This window comes from Pelodiscus sinensis, chromosome 1 (assembly GCF_049634645.1).
Source record: "Pelodiscus sinensis isolate JC-2024 chromosome 1, ASM4963464v1, whole genome shotgun sequence".
In the NCBI taxonomy this organism is placed as follows: domain Eukaryota; kingdom Metazoa; phylum Chordata; order Testudines; family Trionychidae; genus Pelodiscus; species Pelodiscus sinensis.
Window position 1 is genome coordinate 176,788,680 of NC_134711.1, and position 26,200 is coordinate 176,814,879.

Below are 26,200 nucleotides of genomic sequence, written 5' to 3' on the forward strand. Positions count from 1 at the left end.
CCTGTGGAAGCTGGCCACCCCTGACAGTTATTGCTCAGTGGGACACCAGTTTTGCATGGGGAGGTCTACTGTTGGGGCTGTCTTGATGAAGGTAAGTCATTCTCTGGGGACAATCCACTGGGGGGGTGGACAAGGGGGATAGTCAGGATCAGGCAGTGGGAATAGGGGATGGGGTGGGAGTGGTGTGGTGCGGGGGGGGGAGGAGATTCCTGAGAGCGGGCTCTTGGGGTCTGGGAGGGGCAGGGTGGGGGAGCACCTCTCATCAGCTCAGGCAACTCCTCTAATTTCCTGTTATGTGTGTTTCTATTTGTCCCTTTCTGCAGGTGAGAAAACAGGAGTATGGCCATGACTTCAGAGCTGCTTCACAGGACTGTCCGCCTCGGAGACCTGGATACCATCGTTGCCGGATTTGCGGGGCTAGAATTTCCAAACTGCTGTAGAGCACTTGATGGAACTCACATCCCGACGGTGCAACACCCCATCAAGCTGCCAAGTACATTAACAGAAAGGGCTACTTTTCTATTGTGCTGCAGGCCCTGGTCAACTACCGGTGACAATTCACAGACATTTGTGTCAGGTGGTCAGGCCGGGCACACATTGCCCGGATCTTCCGGATGTTACCCGGAGAGCTGAGGTAAACAATTGCTGTGCTGTGTGCTATGCAATTTAATTAAAGCCTAAGGTGCCCTCTCCCAGAAGCCAGATTCGGCCTGGTATCCTGTATCTAATCACCAGGGAAACAACTTAGAAATCACCAATCAATAAGAATTTAGGGCCAAACCATGTATTTTAAAAGGTAAAGATCAAACATCAGCAACCAACATACAACTTAGCAACAGTCCCACCCTAACCCTAGAAAAGAAGAAGATACAAGAGCCCCACACACATAAGGTTATACATTACATTCAAAGAGGCGATTGAGACTAGATGTCCGTGACCTACAACCTTGCGGCTAATGTGAAGCCTTAAGGGAGGACAAAGGGAGCAATCCCTCGATGGATTTTTCTCGCCTCCTACGAGCTGACGCTTGGTGGATCACCGGATCCTGTCCGAGTATCCCGTAAGCGAGACAGTGTTCTAAGTCCCAAAGTCTTAGTGGGAACGGAAAAGGCTTCCCTTATTCCCAATAGAATCACTAGCAATGGGGAGTCTTATCAGACTGCAGGCTGGAATCTTGGCCTCCTCGGGGTAGACAACAACGCAGGGGGATGATGATGAATCACAGACGCATGCACAGGACATGAAGGGAGCCAAAGAACACGAGTGCTCCTTGACAAGGGTTTATAACCTTTCAAGGCGGGAAAAACCCTGAAGGGAGAGGGGTGCAGAGAACTAGAGCCGGATGCATAAGAAATTGAGTGCCATGTGCAAAGGATGGATGCGCACACAGGCAAATGGGGCGCTGTGCACAGCTTTTGGTGCTGAGTGCACAGATTTGGTGCTGAGTGCACAATTTTCTTCCACCTGGTTTGGCGGGAAAGTTGCTCTGAGGGAAAGAGAACCCCTCAGACTCCATTTTGTATTATGCCCAGGCAACATTCCCCAGAGCGGGAGCTGAGCTCACAAGCCCTAACATACTCCTGCCGCAGCTCCTTGACCTTTGCTCTGACTTGGTCTAATGTATGGGAGTGGTAGCCTTTCTTTGAAAGGCCATCAGCCATTCAGGCATAAATATCTGCATTTCTCCTCCTGGACTGCAGGGCCTGCAGAGACTCCTCCTTGGACCAGAGCTCCCAGAGGGCTTTGATCTCAGGCCCAGACCATGAAGGTGCCCGGCGTTTGGTGCCCCAGGCTTGATCTGGGGATGAGTCCTTGGAAGGGGTAGAAAGGTCTTGGGGAGTCTTGTGCCTGGGACATAGCTCTGAGTGGCCTTCCAGCAAGAGCCAAGCAGTCAGGGTCCTGCTTGGAGCTGGTTTGCTGCCACAATGCCACTCCTGGATCCCTGTGTCTTTAAAAGATGGCTATAGGCAGGAACAATAGAGGTGAAAGGTCTGGCAAGGAGTGTCCACCAGGACATCTTTCTGAAGGCCTTTATTTAAAAAAAAAATCCTTTCCTGTGTCCACACATACCTTTTTTCAACAGATTTTTGTCGAAAATAGCATTATTCCTTGTAAAACTAGGTTTACCGCCATCATCAAAACCGCCGCGTTCTTTCGATTTACTATCAACAGAAAGTGGCAGCAGTCTAGACACAGATAAAGATTTTTTGAAAAAAGGCCACTTTTTTCGAAAAATCCCTGTAGTATAGACACACCCTGGCTATGACTATATTAGCAATAGTTTGCGCAAAATCTTGCTGCCTGTCTACACCGGCCACGAGTATTTGCTCAAGAACACTGACGTTCTACTGTATGAAATCAGTGCTTCTTGCGCAAATACTCTGACGCTCCCGCTCAGGGATAAATCCTCTTGTGCAAGTGTTCTTGCGCAAGAGGCCAGTGTAGACAGGTAACATCAATTTCTTGCACAAGAAAGCCCAATGGCTAAAATAGCCATCGGCGCTTTCTTGCACAAGAAAGTGTCTACACTGGCCTGGATGCTTTTGCGCAAAAGCAAATCTTTTGCTCAAAGGCACATGCCAGAATAGACGCTCTCTTGCGCAAATACTTTAACGCAAAAAGACGCTCTCTTGCATTAAAAGTATTTGCGCAAAATCATGCCTGATTTATTGATCTTCTCCCTTATCCACAAGACTCGTTATCCTATCAAAGAAAGCTAGCAGATTGGTTTGACATGATAGGCCCTGTCACCCTATTCTCATCCAAGTGTTTGCCAATGAATTCCTTAATTACTTCCTCTATTATCTTTCCTGGCACAGAAGTTAAACAGACTGGTCTGTAGTTTCCTGGGTTGTTCTTATTTCCCTTTTTATAGATGGGCACTATATTTATAGATGGGTACTTTTCCGGTCTTCCATCTTCTATGATTTTTCAATGTTGATAGCTAAAGGATCAGATACCTCCTCTATCAGCTCCTTGATCATTCTCGGATGTGTTTCATGAAGCCCCGGTGACTTGCAGACATCTAACTTTTCAAAGTGATTTTTAACTTATTTTTTTATTTTATCTTCTAAACCTACACATTTGCACTAGTATTCACTATGTTAGGCATTCTTTCATCATAAGACTTATTGGTGAAGACCAAAACAAAGGAGTCATTAAGCACCTCTGCCGTTTCCAAGTTTCCTGTTACTGTTTCTCCCTCCTCACTGACCAGTGGACCTACACTTTCTTTGGTCTTCCTCTTGCTTCTAATATATTTGTAGAAATTCTTCTTGTTACCCTTTTTATCTGTGGCTAGTTTGAGCTCACTTTGTTGCCTTTACCTTTCTCATCTGGCCCCTGCATATCAGTATTGTTTGCTTTTGTAATTTGTCCTAGTTTCCATTTTTTATAGGACTCCTTTTTGATTTTTAGATCATGCAAAATCTGGTTAAGCCAAGGAAGTCTTTTGCCATACTTTATGCAGTGGAATGATTTAGTTAAGGTTGGTCATGTTTTCTGCAGGGGGAGTTGAACTAAATGACCTCCTGAGGGCTCTTCCAATCCTAATTTTCTATGTTTCTATGAACAAACAAAACATGGCAATTGCTGGATAATTCATCCTTTGTCTTCCAATCTCTGTTTTGGCAAACGGAGGTTTAAGGTCACCCAGAGCTGGGTTTGCATCCTTGCCTATCTTGGCAATTACCTAGCCTCTGTGAAGGTATCTAATTCTTCTTTAAACCCAGTTATACTTTTGCTTTCACAACATATCCTGGCAATGAATTACACAATGATTGTTGTGGAATTAAAAAATGTATATTTCCATATTACTGTAATGAAAATGTGCTTGCACATAAGTTATTATTTTGATAATATAATCATATATAAATATTTCATCTCTCTTTCTGTCTGACACACACACACACCCCTTTCTTTTTATTTTGTATCAGATGTTGTAGACTGAATGAAGAGCTAAGAAAACTTCACATATTAATTACATTGCACATTTTTTATATTTCTACATGATTTTATCAGATAAAATAGTACAAAACAAAAACCCATGCATCAACTCCTTTGCTTTTGTTTCATCATAAGTGAAAGCAGATTTTTGTTTTGTGTTATAATAATTATAGGGAATGAATGCCAATTATTGATGAAAGGCTCATTGGCACTGTATGACTCAGAATTGTATAAGTGGCTTTAAGGCCCTTTTTATAACTGAGTCTGGGTGTGATCCCTTGGCATTGGTTAGAATAGTTGAACTGCCTACTACCTTTTTTGGCTATTTATTCTTGTACTTCAAAGTGCAGGGTGTTGCCACTATGACTTGATCTAAAGTATTTACTGAAGTCAATGTAAATCAGATCCCAAGTGTTTGACTTCAGATGTTTTCAGAAGTCCTTGTATCCTTATACTTCGTGTCACCTACGTTTCTGAGCATTTATTATTTTTAAAACAATTGTCTAAGCTGGAAGTGGAGGGGGAAGAGTGGTCAGGTATTACCAAAGGAGTTGTCTGTCTGTCTGTGGAGTAAACCCAAAGGAATTAGTCTGCTCCAATGGCACATTAGTCAGGCATCTCATCCCTGATCTACACTAGGGAATTATTTTGAAATACCCCCCCTTAGGTTGAATTTATAAGGGGATTGTCCACACTACCAAACCTGTTGTTTGAAAATAACGGGCTGGTTATTTCAAAATCTGTATTCCTTCTTTCCTTAGAAAGTAACACTAATTTGAAATAGTTATCTCAAAATAGCATTCGTGTGGACTCTCCACCACTGCTAATTCAAAATAATTGGCCCCTGAAGGCTTTTCACAGTTGCAGCTCTGACTTCTTTGGTCACACCTGGCATCTCCACTACTCCCCTTCTCCCTGCAGAACTTAAAACTGCAGGCAGCAGAAGAAGGGCTTCTTGCATGTGGCCAGCTTTGCAAGCCCCATGCGAGACTGTAACCAGAGAGAGAGCCATGAGCAACCCCAAAGTTCTCTCAGAGCCTCCCATGGCTGCCAGCACTCCTGTTGCTTGCTTGGGTGTCACTGGCCAGAGATGCAGGAGAGCTCCAGACTGTACTGGTGTGGAGATCCTGGACCTCATCGAGGTCTGGGCAGAGGAGACCAACCTCCAGGACCTCTGCACCAGAAAGAGGAATGTGGAAGTCTATGGCCAGATTACCACCAGCCTGGCCAAAAAAGGTCATACCTGGACACTGGACAAGTGCCAGATGAAAATCAAAGAGCTCCAGCAGACCTACCTCAAGGCCAGGGAGCAGAGAGGACTTTGACTTCTCCCCACCATGATCATGGAGTCTGTCCAAGACATGCCTGGCATCAGCTTCTAGGAGGGAGGGGTGATGTAGGAGAAGGAGGATAAGGAGGCCAGCCAGGTGACCACGCTCGCCAGCCAGACCCTGCTTTCCATCCTGGAGCCAGTCCCCCCTTCCCAGGATCTTTCCCGGATGTGGATGAACTCAGGGAGGACACATTAGGTGAGTTCTATAACTTTTCCTATCTACACGTGGGGGCAGGTGGCACGCTACGAGGGGACACACGTTCCTCTCTTGGCCTAATCGGCCTGGGAAGCTGCAAAACATCCTGTGCATTTGGGTGCACATGGAGTGCCAGTCCGGAGCACTCAGCTCCATGATGCACCCACACAGGAACCCCATCATCCTTCTCACAAGGTTCCTGAAGATTCCTGCCTTTCTCTGGCCTCCATGGTGGGACACTTTTCCATAACAAGCCACCACTAAAGAGAAGGGGATCAAGAAACCAGACAGCAGTGCCGCACACAGCGCAGGCTCAAGCGTGTTCTCAGGCAGCATCCACTCCCAGTCAAGCACAGCAATGCGGAGGAGACTGATCTCATGCTTGAGAACCTGCTGGGGGAGGAAGAAGAGGGGAATCAATTATCACTCTTTCTGAGAAGTGGTATCTTGCTGCTCACACACCTTCTCAAACCCTCTACCCCCATCCTCCAGCAGGCAGGGATAGAAGTTCTCTCTCTGTGGGATGCCACCATTGCCAGAGCAGGTGTGTGCAGGACACAGAAGGAAGCTGAACTGCCCTGTTCCCCCCCTCCCCTGCTTCTGCCCACAGGCTCCTGACCTGGCTGGTACCTTCCCAAACTCGCTTGGCCCCAGGCCATGCTTCCTGGAGTATCTGTGCCCTTTCTGGAAAGTGCCCAGCATCTAGGCAACATATGGCCTTGTTTGAAACACATTGCCATTGTCTGAACTGAGACCTTCAGTGTTGGCTCAGAAATTAGGGCTAGGCTGCATACACAGTGTCTCCTGAGATGACTGCTCTTGTAACTTTTCTTCACAGCAGGGCAAGCTGCAAGCTAGGTATGTTCCCACCTCCCACTCCATCTACTCAACTTATGCAGATCCTTAGGCAGAAAAGAACCCTCAATGACCTCATGCTGGAACAGATGTCCTGCCTGCAAGAGAGCCAGGAGTTGGCTGCCATTGGGAGGAGCATCAGGCAGACTGGGAGGAACACTGGGATGACCAGGAACAAAGGAAAGCCACCTGGGACCAGCTGGTGAGTAAGCATGATGCCCTGTGCTGCTCCCTCATCTAGCTGATGGAGTGCATAGCATTGTGTTAAATCGGGAGTTATATCAATTTTTGTTATTTCGAAATAATTTCCTAGTGTAGATTTGCCGACATTTAACACCAGCTCTTACTGGTTTGTTCAACTCTTAAATCTCACTCTCAATCCTCCTCACTTTTTCTCTTCCTTCTCTGATTTTCTTTTCTGCTCAGACTCTAAGTATTTCCACTTGCCCTCTTATTTCTTTAACTGTTCAAATCTTTTTCTTCCTTTCTGTTTCCGCAAAAACACCAAGATAAGACTGAAAGTGTGAGTGTGAGATAGAAGTAGAGATATCTATGATAGCTACTACAGAATACATCACCAACAACACAAATTGTTTCAGGCCACTGAAACAACGTTGACACTTAGCCTGCTATGTGTAATATCATCAGAGAAACTGTCTTGGCCATTTAAAAGTCTCAGAGGGATTCAGTCCATTTTGCTGCACTCATCTGAAGAAGTGGGTCGTGCCCACAAAAATGTATGAGAGAGTGAGAGAGAGTTAATATCTAAGGGTATGTTTACACTGCACAGCTATTTCAGGATACTGGAGGTATCTCAAAATAACTACCCTGCATTTACAATATTTTTCAAAATAACAGGCACACTATTTCACCATCCCGGAAAACCTCGTTGCACGAGGGTCGAGGGATGTCTTGAAATAGCGTGTTACTTTGAAATTTAGTGCTGAGTAGATGAGCCAAATTTCAATATAAGCTATTTCTAAATAGATTTGAAATAAGATACGCAATTTGCACAGTGCAAATTGTGTATCTTATTTCGATTTTAGGGTGCTGCTTAGGCGCACCCTAAAGTATTACACAACCACTCGTTTTGCCCATGTGCACTTAATCTCCAGCAAAACATGCAACATAAGACATGTAGTACATTTTGTGGTTACTGAAGAGGGGAAGAAGAGAAGGCAGGTAACTGAACTGTCATTCAAAAGGAGGTAGCCAAGATCTGTCTTTTATTCCTTTTGTTGCTCCAATTTTTGGTGCTCACTGAAGGATGAGGGAACTTAAAAGTACAATAGAAATCTGGACTTCAACTTAACAATAGCATATTTATGTAGCTGTTTGTGATTGTTATCTATTTCTTTCTGCTATTTTATTCCATGCAAACTTTTCCCCAACAAAAATCACAAGTTTTAGAGTAAGCACTGAGAGAGTTTATTATTTCTCTGCTTTTGAAAACAATGGTTGTAGCTTGGGGCTAAGTAATTTTATCATGTTCTGCAGAAAATGTTTAATTAACATGAATAAAAAATAAACAGGGAAGAAAGCATATGATGTTTTATCTCCTAAGATGTTGCATGTGCATGTGCTGTAATGTTTTCTACTCTGGAGCCAAGTTGGCAGAGAATCCTATTAAAATAAACAAGTAAAGGAAAAAAAAACCTTCAGATATAAAAAAAATTAAGAAACTGTGTGGTGTATAAATGTTTGGCAAAATGTGGGAATGATGACATATTTCTTCTATTTTACAATATGGGAATAATCCAACTGCCATTAAAGTCAAGAGATTTATGCCCATGGGATTAAGCCCTGTATTGTGTGGTTTTTGGATAGTCTTTTACACGAATGAGTTGAATTTTGCCATTTTTAGAAACTTATTTTTTTAAATATCCATTCTTGTATTACAGGCAGTCCCCAGGTTACGTACAAGATAGGGACTATAGGTTTGTTCTTAAGTTGAATTTGTATGTAAATTGGAACTGGCTCCAGATTCAGCCGCTGCTGAAACTGATCAGCGGCTGACTACAGGAAGCCCTAGGCAGAGTTGCTCTGCCCCTGGCTTCCTGGAATCAGCCGCTGATCAGTTTCAACAGCGGCTGAATCTGGACTCCTGGGACAGAACAGCTGGGGCACTGCCGGGTAGGTCCCCTCAGGACCAACCCGGCAGCACCCCAGCTGCTCTACCCCAGGCGTCCCGCAACAAAAGCCTGGTCTGCTGGGGAGGGGGCGCACTAGCTGCGCCCCCTTCCCCCCCAGCAGACCAGGGAGACCTGAGCAAAGCTGCGGAGGCGCAGAGGTCCCGCCGCCTGTGCGGCTTTGCTCGGGTCTCCCTGCTGTGCTGGGGAGTCCCCCCCAGCACACCAGGGAGACCCGGAGTAGCTTTTCTCGCCCCGGAGGACGTGGTGGCGGGACCGCTGCGCTCTGGGCGGTCCCACCGCCCGCGAGCTCCGGGGCGAGAAAAGCCCCGTTCTCAAATGCGGATCCAACGTAAGTCGGATCCTCGTAAGTCAGGGACTGCCTGTATAAAAAAATTGTCATCATAGTTTCTCTTTCTCACGTCCATCATAGAAATCTATTTGCTAAATTAACTGTTTAGATCGATGTGCATTCCTGCTGATAACTATCAGAGAGGTAGCCATGTTATTCTGTTTCCGCAAAAACACCAACGAGTTTTGTGGCACTTTAAAGATTACCAGATTCATTTGGGCATACGTTTTCATATGCAAAAATCCATGTCATCAGATGCTTTGAAAACATATGCTCAAATGAATCTGATAGTCTTTAAAATGCCACAGGACTCCTTGTTATTCCTGCTGATGTTTACTAATGCTGGTCTAGAAAGAAAAATAGGTAAGTAAAATTTATAATATCTGATGCCATATTCCAGGAAGTTCTAAACCTTAATCAGGACACCAGAGTCATGTCCTTACAGTATTTTCATTATAATTCCGTCAGTAATTGAATACATTCTTTGAGGCATTGTCTGTTTCCTATACTCTAAGGGTATGACTACACTCCTCCTGCAATGAGGAGTAACGGTAGTTTGAATTAGGAGCTTTAATTCGAACTACCTAGCCCATGCCGTGTGTAGCTGCAGGCAGGTAGTTCGAACTACCAGGCATTTAAAAATGGCGGCACCCGGGAACATGCAAATGAAGCCTGGGATATTTAAATCCCCGGCTTCATTTGCAAATTCGAATGACTACATTAGCCACCCTAGTTCGAACTACAGTGGCTAGTGTAGACATACCCTAAGGTAGTATCTATAATAGGACATTTTAGAATAGAAGTATCTCATGGAACACCTGTACTAATGGTGGTAGCACTGAAAGCACTAAGATAAACAAAGCTCAGATATTTTATTACTGTGACATCTGATCACTAATGTCACTATGGAGATGTATGATTGGATAAAAAATATATATGTCCAGGCATTGCTTGCATCAGACTTGTATATTTAGAACACTCTTCAGGCTGTTTTTGTTTACCTCAGGGCCTGGAGCAGCATATAGCTACATCCAGGAATGGAGTACTATGGGTGTACCTGATCTTTACACTGCTTTTCTTGTCCAGATGACTTTTCAAGATGCATTCAAAGATATAGCTTAGGCTATACATATTTTTCAGGTGTTTGTCTCAGAACAATGATATGAGGTTTTTGTAAAAATAGTGATACATTCTGGAAGAGTGCTCTTGAAGGCTCTCAGTAGTTCTCTCTCTTTCCTCCCCTTCCCTCCGGTAGATTTCTGCTTCCAAACTGACAGGAAGTGAGGATTATTTTCTTGTGTTTGATGGATCAGTCTCCAGATATTGCTCAACCATCCCTGGAAGACTTGACTCCCTGGGGTTCACAGAAGAACTTCTGTGGAGCATGTTATTTGTAGATGCTTCCTGCTTTAAACAAATTCTTTCATAATGTTTGTTTGAAAGTGCAAGACTATTAATTACAACAATATCACAGTGATGTTAATTGGTTAACATGAGACTTCATCCTAACCCGAGTTTTTATGTGACTACCTCACATACCTTTAAACTAAAATCTGGGAGCAAACAAGTTGATAGTAATGTGTTAATAAGTACACAACTTTTCTAGTATGAATATGAATTTATATTTTAGTTTGAGGAAAATTGTTAAGAGTTTTTCAGTATCAAAAAGTCCGATTTCAAGGTATTATGCGGCATCTAATTCTATAAGGAAATAAAAATATTATCCAAAACTGGTGCAATATTAGGGAGCAGAAAACTAGTGCAGATAAAATAAAAGCCTCACCAAATCATTAAACAAAAACCATTTTTCTGAGATTTAAACAAATGTAATGAATTATGGTTTGTAGTAATGTGAGTAAAAATTTAAAATTATGGTTTTGAGGAACACATGTGAAAATGCCATGATACTGTGTCTGGAGAGAAGCTGTTTTTGCAGTGTTTTTGGCCTTGTAGAATCTTATGCTGTACTTCAGGGGTTCCCAAACTTTTTGACACGGGGACCAGTAAATCCATTCACGAACTTTTGGAGAACCGGTAATGTTCATTTGCATATTTGCGTATTCATTAATCAAATGATAAATATTCAAATAAGTTGTTTTTGGTCCTCCCAAAACCCCCAGTGCCAGCTTTAGCAAAGCTTTTGATATGGTCACCCACAATATTCCTGCCAGCAAGTTAAGGAATATGGATTGGATAAATGGACTGTAAGTCAGACAGAAAGCTGGTTAGACCAGGGTTTCCCACACTTTTTACTTTAGTTGGAACCCTTTTTTTTCAATACTGCTTTTTGCAGCTCAAAAATATAAACACATAAAAAACAAACTGAGAAAATACCAGACATATAACATGTCTGGTATTTTCTCATTAGGGCTGTGTCTAGACTGCAAGGCTCCATCAATGGAGCCATGTAGATGAGGGTTGTAGGCAAAGGGAAATGAAGCTGCGATTAAAATAATCGCGGTTTCATTTAAATTTACATGGCTGCCGCGCTGAGCCGACAAACAGCTGATCAGCTGTTTGTCCGCTCAGCGCGCTAGTCTGGACACTCCCCTGCTGACATCAAAGCCCTTTGTCGGCAGCCCCGTTATTCCTCGTGGGATTAGGTTTACCGGGGCTGCTGACAAAGGGCTTTGATGTCGGCAGGGGAGCGTCCAGACTAGCGCGCTGAGCGGACAAACAGCTGATCAGCTGTTTGTCGGCTCAGCGCGGCAGCCATGTAAATTTAAATGAAGCCGTGATTATTTTAATCGCAGCTTCATTTCCCTTTTTCGAATACACAAATCTGCATGCCTCCGTCGACGGAGGCATGTAATTTAGACGTACCCTAGGTAAGTTGTTTTATTACTAGATGTATCAGTTTGTAGTTTCAAACTGCCTGGCTGGTAAATGTGCTCAGGCTGCATGAGTGTGTCTATCAGCCAGACAGTTTGCAACTACTTGAGGGTGTGTGTGTGGGGGGGGACAATAGAGTCCCCGGGCTGGACTAACTCATGCTTTATGCTTTGCGGGGTGGAGGTGGGAAAAGGGGCAGCGTCCCAAGATCTACATATGGCCGGGTCAGTCCCACTCCCCGCAGGCCGATTCATTCCTCCCCCCTGCTCCCCCCACTGCACCTCTGGCCAGCCCCACTTCCCCCAACCCCCTCTTGGGCAGTCAAGTCCCTCCTGCTTCTCCTCCCAATCTCCCTTGGCCAGCCCCGCTGCCTGCATCCAGCCCTCCTTCCGGCAGCCGCTTCTTCTCCCCCTGCCCGGCCAGCTCCCTGCCCCCAACCTCGCACCCCCTGGAAGCCCTGCTTCCACCGGGCCCTCCAATATCCCCAGACTGCCCCGATTCCCCCGTCCAGTGCTGCTTCCAGTGGCCAGCTCTCCCCTTCTCCTCACCCTAGAATCCCCTGGCACCTGCACCTTCCCTTAGCCCTGCACCCTCTTGGTGCCTCCCCCTTCCCTTACTGCCTCTGCCCCCTTTGCCCTCTCTTTCCCTGATACCCACCCCCTCAGCACTCTCTGCGCCATCCCCTCCTGCCCCTCTGTGCCCTCACACAAGACTTGCTCCATCCCCAACTCTTTCATGCCCACCTCTTCTTTCAAGCCTTCTCCCAGTACCTCCTCCTCCAGCCCCCAATGCCCTTCTCCTCTCTTCTCCTCTCCTCTCCCAGCATCACCCTGTCCCCGCTCCCACTGACACCTCCCCTCCTATCCTTTCCCTCATTGTCTGCACTTGGCCCCCTGGCATTTGTGTCTCTCTCCTATACCCTGTCCCTTGGTGCCCCTCCCAAGCCCCTTCTCCTTCCACTCCTCCCCCTCTGCGCAAGCCTACTGCCGCTGCCGCCTCCTCGCCTCCGCCCAAGCCTGTTCCCTACCTTCTGCCTTCCACATTGTGGGGCCGGAGGCCGCCAGAGCCAGCGTGGCCCTGCCACGTGCCTCTGAAGACTTTTAAGATCCCAGGCCGTGATCTTAAAACACCACACATGGGCGGCAGCAGGTGGTGAGGAGGAGCCGCACACGGCGGGGACGCTCTGGGGGTGGGGTGGGAGGACGTGTGGGGGCCGGCACGGGGGATCTGCTCCCGCACCAGGCAGAACTGGGGGAGAGACCCCACTCCACATATTGGTGGAGCAGGGCCCCCGGCTCTGTAACTCGCCGGCACTTCCGGGTTCAGGGGCGCGGGCCCAAATTGGCCGAAAGCCGGCCCTGCCAGCAGCCACCAGCCATGCTGAGGCCCGGTATTTTTTTCCCGCGGCCCGTAGTTTGGGAAACGCTGCTGTACTGGATATCTCATGAAAACTAAAGGCTGAGTTCCTAGTATTCCTGACACAAATAGAACTAGATAAACTTAATTAGTCATCTCATCATTTGCATTCAAATTAACCTTCCATCTACATAGAGATTCATTCATCAGTAGCACTACAGCTTGAACCTGTCTAGTCCAGCTCTCTCTAGTCTGACAACATCCATGGTTTGGCATGATTTTAGTTAGCTGGATGTCCACTTATTATGGCAGTGAACAAGTTTCTCACAATCCTATAAAGTTTGTTTACAACCACCAGTCCTGGCATTCATTATTGTGTGCTGTTATTTAGCTTTACTTTACCCCTACCTGTCTAAGAATCCAGTAAACAGTGGAAGTGTTGATAATGCTGCTAGACAATATTGACCTCCTGTGGTCTGACAAATTCTCTGGGATGGCATCGGTCAGGCCCCAAGGATGCCAAACTAGAGAGCAAAAGCAGTAAATAGGGGACTTAACTAGCACTAATACTGTAATATTAAAGGGCTCTTTTGGAGTATTGGAAAATTCAGTTTTATTCTCAAAATTAATCAGAGCAGTGATTTTTGGCCTCTTTAAAATCATTATCCAAACAAATTCAGCCATCTCTCTTAGCAAGAAGAATGTCCAATAGCAAAACTTTCTGCAATAAGTTTTTGTTAAAGATAGAAAGGATATATTTTCCTCTTGATGCTTGCATTTACATTTAATGCTATTACCCAAGCTTGCGGTGTTACTGTCATCACTGATTGCTGAAACTCAGTGTTGACCCAAATGCAGCACTGAAGTACACATTTTAACAGTGTGTCCAGAAGTGCATAGCTAAGGCAGTTTCCTACAGTTTGCAATACTTTTAATTTTACATTTACAGGTATAATAGTATATAGATGTGGACCCTTGGGGGGATATCCAGAGTTCTTTCCAGGGATACATCAACAGATCTTGATGTTTGCCCAATTTTCGAACTGGCTGTATAAAAATTAATAGCAAAATCAGTAAACACTAAGGCTGTGTCTAGACTGGCAAGATTTTGCGCAAAAGCAGTTGCTTTTGCGCAAAATGTTGCCGCCTGTCAACACTGGCCGTGAGTATTTGGGCAAGAACACTGACTTTGTACTGTACAAAATCAGTGGTTCTTGTGCAAATACTGTGATGCTCCCGCTCAGGGATAAGCCCTCTTGCACAACTATTTTTGTGCAAGAGGTCCAGTGTAGACAGCAACGTTAATTTCTTGCGCAAGAAAGCCCGATGGCTAAAATGGCCATCGGAGCTTTCTTGCTCAAGAGAGCGTCTACACTGGCACAGATGCTTATGCGCAAAAGCATCCGTGCCAGTGTAGATGCTCTCTTGTGCAAATACTTTTAATCGAAAAACTTTTCCTTTAAAAGTATTTGCGCAAAATCATGCCAGTCTAGACACAGCCTTTAATTTCATATGGACAATTACTTGTTTATATTATTATTATACAGTGTGTACCTCCCTGGTCCAGCACCCTTGAGACCTGGCTGGTCCCAAACCAGAGAATTTGTGGGATCAGAGAAGGTGAAAACAGCTTTCCTCTGGCTACCCAGGGCTCTGCTCTCCCTGCAATGGTGTGAGGTGGGGAGGAGGTGAGGGACTCCCCCCACAGCTTTCCCTGTAGCTTTGCTGCCATACGGAGCTCCACTTTCTCCCCAGTGCCACTTGGGGCTCTATATTTCCACTGGTGGCTGGGGACTCCACTTTTTTCCCAGTGGCCCTTTTGCCTGCTGCTGCCCAAGGCTCTGTGTCTCCCCCTCTCCCCCCCCCCCAGCAACCTCACTGCCACCCTGGGCTCTGTGGTACCCCAGCGCTCCTTCCAGCAGCTGCTGTCTGGAAGCTCTCTGATCTGCCAAGAAGCTTTTCTGCCACTTGGGGGGAATCCATGTTCCTCCCAGTGGCTCTTTGCTCCTCCCCCCCCCCCCCCAGGACTCTGCTTTGATCCAGGGGGTTCTGCACTTGCTCCCAGTGGTCCTGCTGTGGCCCTGCTCCAGAGGCAGCTCTGGACAGGGAGCTCTGCTCCAGAGGCATAGCAAGGGTGTTATGCACCGGGGGCAAAGGAAAAATTTGCACCCCCCTCCCCTGCCATGTGGCACACCCCGAACCTGGTACACAGCTGAGGGGAACTTGTACCGCACCTTCTCCCACCCCTTACAGTTTGGGGCAGGGCTCCCACATGCACTAACCTGCCGGTGGAGATGGAGGAGGGTTGGGCTTGGAGCAGAGAGGCAGGGAGGAGGCCCCAGCTGCCAGTGACAGGCAGGTTAGGAGCATGTGAGCTGACGGATGATGGGGGGAGCATAATGGGATTAAATTGGTGCCTCCCTAGCATTGTGCCTGGGGCAACTGACCCCTCCGTCCCCCTTGCTCTGCCACCGCCCCCCCTCCTGCAGATCTATCATCTTATGCATGTGCAAGATCTGTGAGAGCTGTTCCATGAATCTGCAGTTAGTGTCTGTGGCACCTGCTTCTGGGTGGTGTCTCAATGCTGCCACATTCACCTCCAAACAGGGGGCTTCCCAAAGCAGACCCTTGCTGCTGACCCCCAAGGCATCCACAGGTCCAGTCTCCTTTCAATGGGCCCACTTCCCAGGGCTCATTGATCTTGGATCTGGATTCCATCCCCTCTCCAACCTTTGCAACTGCCCAAAGGTGCTCACCTTCCACCTTGTATATTCCCACCTTATTCACCCCATAGGAACAGTCTCTGCCTCACTTGTCCTAGGGACTATTCTACTAAGACGTAAATCAAAGTTTCCATGTAAAAGGACTCAATACAAAGCAAAAAACTTCAATGAGAGAATGATTAATACAGAGACATGTCTACATCTGCTGCAGGGAGACACCTCTGCCTTCCTCCACTCCTCTCCCCCAGAGTCTACAGCCACATTGCAAAGCGAGGAAGGAAAGAGGCTGAGGCCCATCAACGGGACTGAAGCAGTCATGAGCAAACCATGCCCAGGAGCCATTCTCCTGTCCATTGCTGATGCAGTGTTGTTTCAAGCACACTGAAATGCAGTCACCTCTAGGGTGGGCTGGACAGCTGTTTAACGCCTGCACAAGGTTTCAGGCAGTGGGCAGTGCGGGCTGCCTTCCTGCAGAACCCCCATCAGAACCACTGTGCCCTCCTGGCTTAGGAAAAGAATAAACAGGAGGATTGGAAATTAACCCACCCAGTCTCACATCCCCTAGGCAGGGAATAAGCCATCTACATTAGGCCCCAGCTGGAGTATTGTGTCCAGTTCTGGGCGCCACATTTCAGGAAATGTGGAGAAACTGGAGAAAGTCCAGAGAAGATCAACAGAAATGATGAAAGGTCTCGAAAACATGAGCTATGAGGCAAGGCTGAAGGAATTGATCTTGTTTACCTTGGAAAAGAGAAGACTGAAAAGGGACATGAGAGCAGCTTTCAAGTATCTAAAAGAGTATCATAAGGAGGAGGAAGAAAAATTGTTCTCCTTGGCCTCTGAGATTAGAATGAGAAGCAATGGGTTTATATTGCAGCAAGGAAGGTTTAGGTTGGACATAAGGAAAAACTTCCTGCCTGTCAGGGTGGTTAAACACTGGAATAAATTGCCTATGGAGACTGCGAAATCTCCATCATTGGAGATATTTAAGACCAGGTTAGACAGACACCTGACAGGGATGAGCTAGGGCAATTTAACTGTGGAAGCCCCAGGGGCCACACTGATATTTATAGAACATGCTGAGGGCCTCAACTTAAGTGTGGTTGCTTATGCAAGCAAATATATACAAATAGCTTCTCCCACACTGACAGGCATGAATATAAAGATTAAGGCAAGACTACACAACACACAGGCCCCATTTAAGTCAGTTCTGCTGATATTAATAAAATGCAACATTTACCCGATTTCTACTCATGTGACAGCACTTTTCATGAGCAATGACAGTCCAAGACTTTAACTACTAAAACACATCAACAGAAGATCATTACACTGACTCCTTTTTTGTTTTGGCTCCCACTCGCTGGCCACATGCTGATCCCCACATAAACCCAAACTGCACCGCGGGGTGCAAACAAACTGGCCCTGGGTGCTTGGTCCAGCTGTGAGGACAGAGGACTGGACTTGATGACCTCTTGAGGTCCCTTCCAGCTCTAGTGTTCTGTGATTCTATACTGCCCGTATGGGGTTAGATGGGGGCTGCTGCCCCCTAGAAGGGAATGATCCCCAGAGCCCATCTATCCCTCCTGGGGGTGGGGCTGAGTGGATGGGAGAATCAGGGGCAGGAGGTGGCTTCCAGGTATCTGTCTGCCCTTTGCTGCCATTAGCTGGGCTGCACCGTGGGCTGGCAAGTAGCTCCCAGGATTGTCTCCTTTGAGCAGGGGTGGCTTGATCGCAGCATGAGCTAGACAGGGCATGATTGCTGAAGCCCACATTAATCAGATTGCAGCAAGCCGGGTTATGCTGGTCTGTGCTGCACTCACATCTTTGCTACCTGTGTAGACAGTCCCTGGACCACTGGAAACTGAGCTTTTAGTCTAGCCTGGTATGTGACCTCAGGCATGTCATAGTTCCCACTGTGCCTCAGTTTCCCCAGCTGTAAAATGGGAACAATGTTGGCCTCCTCGTGAAAGCCCTCTGAGTGTTACTAATGGGCAGAGCAAGGGCTGGCGAGGACAAGTCTTGCCTTGGTCACGCGGGCTTGGCACCATTCCAGTGGGCAGATGGCTTGATAGTGCTTTGTGTCTGGATGAAATCAAGTGAGGCAGTCCAGGGTGAGTGGCTGAAAGTCAGTGGGTAGGGAACCGGGTGCCAGGTGGCAGGTCACTGGCAAATTCAGCATATGGGGAAGGGGGCTCCCCACACCTCTACTCCCAGCACTTGTGGGCGGAATTCAAAAATGACAAAGCTCATCTCGCTTCCCCACCAGCCAAGCCATCACTTTACTCTGGGTCTTTAACATGTGCTGTCCCTGGCCTTGGCTGGGCACTGCTCCGGGACGGACCCAGCTTTCCTAGCCCAGAATCACAGAAGTGCCCAAAACATGTGGTTGGGGGGCACAAGCACCCAGACCCATGATCCCCCACTCTGCTGTTCTTGCCCCAAGGCACTCCCCCCCCACACTGTCCCACCCACCCAAAATGCTCCTGAGCTACCTCTTCCTCCCAAGATCCACCCCCCACTTGTACTCTCCTCCTGCCATTGCCTGCCCTTACACACTTCTGGCCCCCCACCCTCTGCTCTGTGCCCCTTGGCCCTGGCCTGTCTGACCAGGGGCTGCTGTTGGAGACTGGCAGGTTTTCTACCAGCTGATGTCAGAGCCAGGCACCCCCAGCACCTCCCACAACCAAAGCCCCCTCCTTCAGAGACAAGCAACACCAGAGCCCTCCACTAAATCTTTCTCCTTCAGTGCTAAGCAACCCAGCACCCCCCTTCCCCCCCCCCCCCCCCCAACCAAATATCCCTCCCACAGAGCCAGAGGAACCGGTCAGGCAAATTAATCTTACTTTCAAAAGATGCTGCTCCTGCACCTGCCTCTGCTTAGTGTGTTCTGGATGGCAGCACATGGCCCAGCTGCCGGCTCAGTGATCTAAGCATCAGGATCCAAGCCCAGTGAATTTTCTCCATGAGTACTCTCAAAAGGTCACCCTGACAATGCCGGATCAGGGGTGTTGCTGGACCAGGGAAGTCTGAATTACAGAATTTCAACTTGTGTGAGCTATATACTGAAATGTAATTTCTATATTCCAATTAATTTATTTTATAATTATATGGTAAAAACAAGAAAGCAAGCAATTTTTTAAGTAATAGTATGCTGTGATATTTTCACGTCTGGCTTTCTAAGCGAGACCTTTACATGACTCCTGAGAGGGTACTATAATTTGGAAATATGGAGAGCCACTGCTTCATAGAATCTACCAAGCTCCATCTCTCTCTATGAACATAAATTTAATCTACCATCAACAATAATTAGAGTATCTGTCATTTATGTAGTCTCAAATGTTATGTTTGCTTAATACAATTGTGGAAATGTGAAATGATACTCATTCTGACAAAGGTTTCCTATCCTGACTAGGGAATTTAATTGCATAACAATTAAATTTCCATTAAACACATGCATACTTACCCAATATCCATACCACTCCAAAACACTACCATACATTTGGTTTGGGGCAGTTGTGATTTTAAGACAACAAGGTCTCTCTGTCTACTCTAATAATAGTGCATATCATCTTGTTGTGGTATTTTGTTAAAAAATGCAATACGTTTCTCAGATGGAAAACATTGTAAATAATGCTTGTGATAAACTGAAATAAGACAATGCAATAATCAAAAGCACAGCATTGAAAGGTATAATAAGCAGATAAATACAAAGTCATTTTTAGTAACTTAATGTCAACAAAATGTTTTATGAGCTTCAGAGGGGTAGACGAGTTAGTCTGTACAGGATAAACTTAAAACAACAAATACTCTGGTAGCACTTTAAAGACTAACAAAACATGCAGATGGTATCATGAGCTTTCATGGGTACAGGCCACTTCTTCAGCCCATGAGAGCTCATGAGACCATCTATAGGTTTTGTTAGTCTTTAAAGTGCTACCAGATTATTTGTTGTTTCTTAAGTTTAAAATATTTTATGTTCCTCAAGAATTAGATGGTTCATTAGATGGGAAATAATATATTGCCAGCAAAATAAAAAATTAGGGGTGGAGAAAAAAAGTGAGCGAGCACATGAACATTCCCTATTAAGAAGCCAATCAGGTTGTTTAAAATGTTCTTTCACTTGTTCGTGCACATACAAGTCTACATAATGCTTGATATTATTCTATAGAACATAGGTCTGTAGTCATTGAAAAAGATGTATGGCTTTGCCGTAAGTGACTTCAATACAACCTATTAAATAGTGACTTCAATGCTACCTATTAAATAACAAACTCATGTGGGCACTGTCTAGGTTAGAAAAAATAGGTGATATTTGTAAGTGTGCTAGCAAGAAGTTGACCACAACCAACTAACTTATTGGCCTGGGAGTAGGATGAGTGTGTGAAGTCTCCTCGAGGGGTACATCTAGACAGAGGGGTAAATCTTTTGACAGAGGGATGTAAATTAGACTCTTCAAAATTGCAAATGAAACTGGGATTTGAATTTCCCATGCTTCATTTGCATAATCACATCATGGCGCTCTTTTGAAAAAGCTCTATTTTGAAAGTGAAACCACAGTCTAGACGCGGTTTACAGGATCAAAATGAGGTTTACAGGATCTTTCAAAAAAGGATTCTATTTTTGAAAGAACCGTGTCTAGACTGTGGTTTCACTTTTGAAATAGCACTTTTTCGAAAGAGCACCATGACGCAATTATGCAAATGAAGCATGGGAAATTCAAATCCCGGCTTCATTTACAATTTCAAAGTGTCTAATTTACATCCCTCTGTTGAAAGAGGGATGTAGTCCAGACAGACCCCTCCCATCCTGAAAGGGCTCGGAACTGGTGCTGCTGCTCAGCTGGTGGGTGACTCTCAGGTTGTGTCTAGATTAAAGGGTTTTGTTGACAAAAGTAGACTTTTGTCAACATAAAATATACCTGCGTCTACACTGCCGCTGAGTTCTGTCGACATAACGTTGACAGAACTCAGCTGTTTTGTCAATGGCTGTAAACCTCATTCTATGAGGAATAACGTCTTTTGTCGACAGAGTTCTGTCGACAGAAGGCGTTATTGTTTCTACACTGTCCTTTGGCTTGCTTTGTTGACAGAACTGGATGTAGTCTAGATGCTCTTTGTCGACAGATGCTTTGTTGACAGTATCTGTTGACAAAAACCTGTAGTCTAGACATACCCTGTGTGCCGTGCTTCCTTGCAGGGTGGGGGCAGACTTAACATGCTCCCCCTGCCTGCAGGCCGTGATTGACCTGGGGGTGGGGAAGGGAATGTTAAAAGTCTCCTTCCATTGCCAGAGGCACAGGCATGTAGAGGGAACTGCCAGCTGTTCAGAACAGCTGGCAGTTCTCTCTGTGCAGGGTCAGGGGCAAAGACTTCACCACTCCCCCACTAACACATCAATCAGGGTCTGTGGGCAGGGTCTGTGGGCAAGGAGAAAGTGTCCTGGCGATACCCTTTCTGCCTGAGGCCCTGCATCTTCTGAAGTCTTCTGAAAATTTCTGACATGGACCCTGGTCAAAAATTATTGCCCACCTCTGCAATACAGTCTTGTCAATGAGTGAAATGTGAGGGGGGAAAGGGATGCTTTCCTAATCCATGGGATATTCCTTGCATGCTCCAAAGGACAACCTCTTGCGGTCACAAAATTTAAATACAGTGACCCCAGGAATGTTTCCAAGGACTCGTTGTGCAGCAATTTCTCATTTAGGTCATGTTTGGTAACCAGTTTCTAGATTGCAGGAAAGCTCATGGATTGGGAATTAAAAGCCTATTAACTGGAATGTCAATTTATATAGCATTGTTTGTATGAGATAGTTTTACCTGGCTAGCGGTGGGAAGGTGGGGAGAGAGAAAGGGAAGTGCTTTTCCACTTTATTTGGGGGGTATAGTGGAAATTCAAATGTCATCTCTCCTCCACTGTGTCTGGAATTAATCTGTCTAGCGCACTGAATAGAATCACTGCAAGAAAGTATACTTGTTACAGTCATGTCTTTTCCTTGGAGCCAATGCCATTCCTTTCACAATCAATGCAGACGTTCATATGGACTTCAGAAGTCATGGGAGCAGGCACTAAGGGCATGAATAAACTCCTGCCAAGATCTGGATTAGAGCCATGCTAGCTATGGAACAGGTGTGGTTGATTGAGGCATTGTCAAAAAGAATATTCTCAAGCTTTCCCTGACAAGTGGGGCAGGGATTTTTCCCTGGACACTGCAACCAAAGCATAGCCAACCAAATCATACCCTGGTGTAAACTGATGTTGTGCTGGTGACACCAGCAGAACTAAGTTGATTTATACCAGCTTAGTATCTGGTCATCTCTATGCTATTTCCCCACCTCTCCAGGACTTCTGCCTCTGGCTAATTAAGGTAATTTTGAACCAAAATATTGGAAGGGACACAGTGGTCCATCCCCATCACTGAAGGTCCCAGCAGCACTGTAAACTTTTGCTGCCCCAGATGCAATCAGAATTCCTGTGTACATCATTCCATATCATCTGTACATGAACATCTTCACTGAAAAACCTGCCAGGCAGGTTTGGAATGTTTGTAAACAGCTGTATGGTTTCGGGGGGAGGACTGTGAAATTTTAATAGAATGAAAAGGGGTCTGTATGCTTGCAAAGATTGCAAACTACTGCCCTACCCCTTCTCTGAGGCCCTGCCTCTGCTTGCTCCACGTCCCCTCTCTCTGTTGCTCATTCTTCCCCTTTGTTGCTCACTTTCACTGTGCTGAGGCAGGTGGTTGGGGTGTTGCAGAGGGTATGGGGTCAAAGTGCGGATATAGGTTTTGGGGTGGAGCCAGGTATGACAAGTCTGGGGTATACCTGGGGCAGGGAAGTGGGATTGAGGTTCATGGAGAGTGGGAGATGGGTAAGGACTCTATCAAGGAGTGTGGGCTCAAGGGTGGGGCCAGGGATGACGGATGTGGGGTGTGGGAGGTAATGCTGGACTGCAGCAGGGGGTTGGGGTGCGGGTTCCAAGTGGCATTTACTAGGGCTCTGAGGAAGTGGCCACCAGTTCCCTGTGGTCTTTAGGCACACAGGTAGCCAAATGGCTCTTCACAGCATGTGCTACCTTTGTACTTGCAGTCACTATTCCCCAGTGGTGGTTTCTAGCCAATGGTGGCTGCAGAGTCAGAACTAAGGGAGAGGGCAGTATGCAGAGCTTTCTCGGCCACTGGTGTGCCTAGGGGCTGCAAGGACTGAGTGGATTCCTCTAGGATCAGTGCAGATCTAAGACAGGCAGGGAGCCGCCTTAGCTTTGTGCTTCTGCTGTGCTGCCAATCAGACTCTTAAAGGCCCAGTCAGTAGCATCTACTATGGCCACCAGAGTCCCTTTTTTTGACCAGGCATTCTTGCCAAAAAACTAGATGCATGGCAACCCTACTTACAACCTAAACAATTGCTATCTAGATAATTTACAGCAAGCCAGCCTGCAGTAAGGTGGAATGAATTGTGTACCTCTGTTTTAGGGAGCAGCTTGCTTTTTTCTGTTTTGGGGTTCTGGTGCATCTTGATAATTCTGAATTATAGGAAGAGTATTTTAAGTCATCTAAAGTCTTTGTTTAGTGGAAAATAAAATGGAAACCAGTAAAAAAATACTTTTTGTTTTACTATGTTGAAATACAGGCAACAAATTGAGAGTTATAAATCTTTCAGCAAAGTGGGGCCACGTTTTGAGAGACTCATAAAGTGTGCCACCAACCAAGACAAAACAGGATGGTATAGGCTTAGTTCAGTTGTACTTTGTTTTGATATCTTTTTTTAACCCAAACACAAGGAAGAAAACAAGTTGGGTTGAAACAGACATGTTTTCCGCTGCTGAAATTTCCAATGCCTGTTTTCCTACTAGATCAGTCAATAATACAGTTGCTACCTATTACACTGCTATTTCCTTTCTGTCAGTGTAGAGCCACACATTTAGAAAAAGCAATATCTTTGGGGCTAGGGGATGATCAGTAATATCATCTGTTTATTCAGTACATTATACACCTTTTCTCTCTCCTTTAGTGCCTGATAGGTCTTCAGCTGTCTCCATACAGGAAATTTTAAAATAGATAATTTGAATCATTTTAACATATTCCAAACTGCACATTCAATTAAAATTAAACTGAAGCAATAAAGTAGCAGCTGCTCAGCTTCCTGAAATAAAACTAGAAAATTACTGAGCTGGAGTTGTTCACATTTAGCACATGCATGTGTAAACAGTGGAAACATCTCTGCTCTTCCTGAATGTTCACGTGTCTTTAGTATTCCCTTTGGCCAGTGGATTGAACAAATCTCTTAACGAATAATAATAATTCACTCATATTGAAAATGTTCTTAATACTCCTGAAAAGTTAAGAATTAAAAAGTATATTTGCTACCATGTATGTCCAATTTCCTGACTTCTGCTAAATGAACACAAGATATATACATTAATCTATTTTTTACAAAAACAAAACTTCAAAAAAATAAAAAACCCCAAACCCTCTAGTGTTGAGATTGGCTTTGGTTTACAGTACTGCAAACAGATTTTTGTTACGGCACCATGACAAAGTTTCAGAAATGGCCAAGCCACCAACTCTTCCCCCCTATCCCCTCCAAAAAAATGACCAGCAGCACAACTATAGTCAACCTGGGCTTGGGCTTATGGGACTATAAACTGGCTGCATCTAGACTGGCATGATTTTGCGGAAATACTTTTAATGGAAAAGTTTTTCCGTTAAAAGTATTTCCGCAAAAAAGCATCTAGATTGGCACAGATGCTTTTGCGCAAAAGCATCTGTGCCCAGTATAAATGTGCTTTTGGGCAAGAAAGCTCCGATGGCCATTTTAGCCATCGGGCTTTCTTGCACAAAAAATTAAGGTGCTTGTCTACACTGGCCCTCTTGTGGAAGTATTCTTGCGCAAGAGGGCTTATACCTGAGTGGGAGCGTCAAAGTATTTGCACAAGAAGCACTGAATTCTTACATTAGAACGTCAGTGCTCTTGTTCTGATTCAAGCGGCCAGTATAGACAGCTGGCAAGTTTTTGCGCAAAAGCGGTGTATCCACTGTGTAGATAGTTGTGTGTGTGCTGGAGCTGGGGCTCTGAGACCTCTGCTGGGGAGGAAAGAGAGTTTCACAGTGCACACTACCTATGACTGGGTGAAGCCCCTTTCTAGCAATTCTGGGGTAGTGCAGTGCCCCCTTCCTTCTTTTCTAGCATTCAACTTCAATTGTGTAGCTGAAGTTGAAATAGCTTAATTCGGCTTTTGGCGCTTTCTATACAGCAGGAAGTCAAAGGAAGAACACTCTTCCTCTGACTTCCCTTACTCCTTGTGTAAAGAGGGTTACAGGAATCAGATTAGGAAATCCTACAGCTTGACATTATTTTGATATAATGGCTTACTGTGTAGATGCACACTATGGTATTTTGAAATAACATCAGTTATTCCGAAATAACGCTGCGCAAGAGGGCCTATGAAAACAGAGGCAATTTTATGGAAATCTTTCTCCTGTCTTTGTTTATCAAACAGATATATCTCGGTGACTTACAAATCCTGAAAAGTTTTTAAAACTGATAAAGTTCAATTGACATAACACTTTTGTAGAAGTTTGGCTTCTGACCTAATGGCTCTAGATATGTAAAAAGCCTGACAAGAAGGACCAGCATATTGCAAAACTTAAATTGGTTTGTAAGCTCGTAAATAGAATAAAACTTTTTATTGATGTTTTAAATACCTCCTTTACTTCTCACTTTTGATTAGCCTTGTTTTTACAGGTTTACAGTGTCACTGATATTATTCACTGGGAATTTTCAAAAATATTCTGTCAATTGTGTTTTTGGGAATCAGTCAGTTTTTCACTTCTAGTTAAATAGATTGAAACACATTAACACCTGCACCTGATGTTTTTAAACACTGCATGGATAAATAACTCAAAGTTAAGGCAGTTCACAGCAGCATTAAAAGATAGGCTTGCCAATTAATTCTGACATCCCTGGGGAATGTTCTAGTGTCTTTCAACATTAGTTATTGTAATAAGGCTTTGTGTCACAGGAATGTTGCAAAAGCCTTCATTCTTTTTTATCTGAGTTTCTGGAGATTAAAGTAATACAAAATAACAAGGTCAGCATCTACTGACTCCAGTTACCACAGGCGCTGGCTTCCTCTGAGTCCCAGGGGTGCTCAAATCCCTGCTTCACCCCACCCCAAACCTACCCATTCACTTCTCTCAAGCCCCCCACCCTGACCTGTCTCTTCCTATTCCTGCTTCACACTGTTCTGTCTTGCCCCTCCTGCCTAGTGGCTCCTCATGCTGTAGAATGGTTGATCCTAGTGGGTGGGCAGGCAGGACTGGGAGGGAGAGGGAGGAGTTGGGCAGCAGGGTCTCTGGTGGAAGGGAGACACTGAAGGGGAATGAGGAGCTGGCTGCCGAAGGATGCCCACTAAATCTTTTTCATGGGTGCACCAGCCCTGGAGCACCCACAGTCAGCACCTATGCCAGTAACTACTGTTATA

General features: G+C 45.5%; 1 long non-coding RNA gene across 1 annotated transcript in view; it reads right to left on the minus strand.

Annotated features, from left to right (window-relative positions):
• LOC112546769 (uncharacterized) overlaps positions 1–26,200 on the minus strand; it is a 125,397-nt gene that overhangs the window by 23,125 nt on the left and 76,072 nt on the right. Inside the window, exon 3 of the long non-coding RNA XR_012901217.1 lies at positions 18,565–18,747. This is a non-coding gene — a long non-coding RNA (uncharacterized LOC112546769). The remainder of the gene's footprint in view (positions 1–18,564; positions 18,748–26,200) is intronic.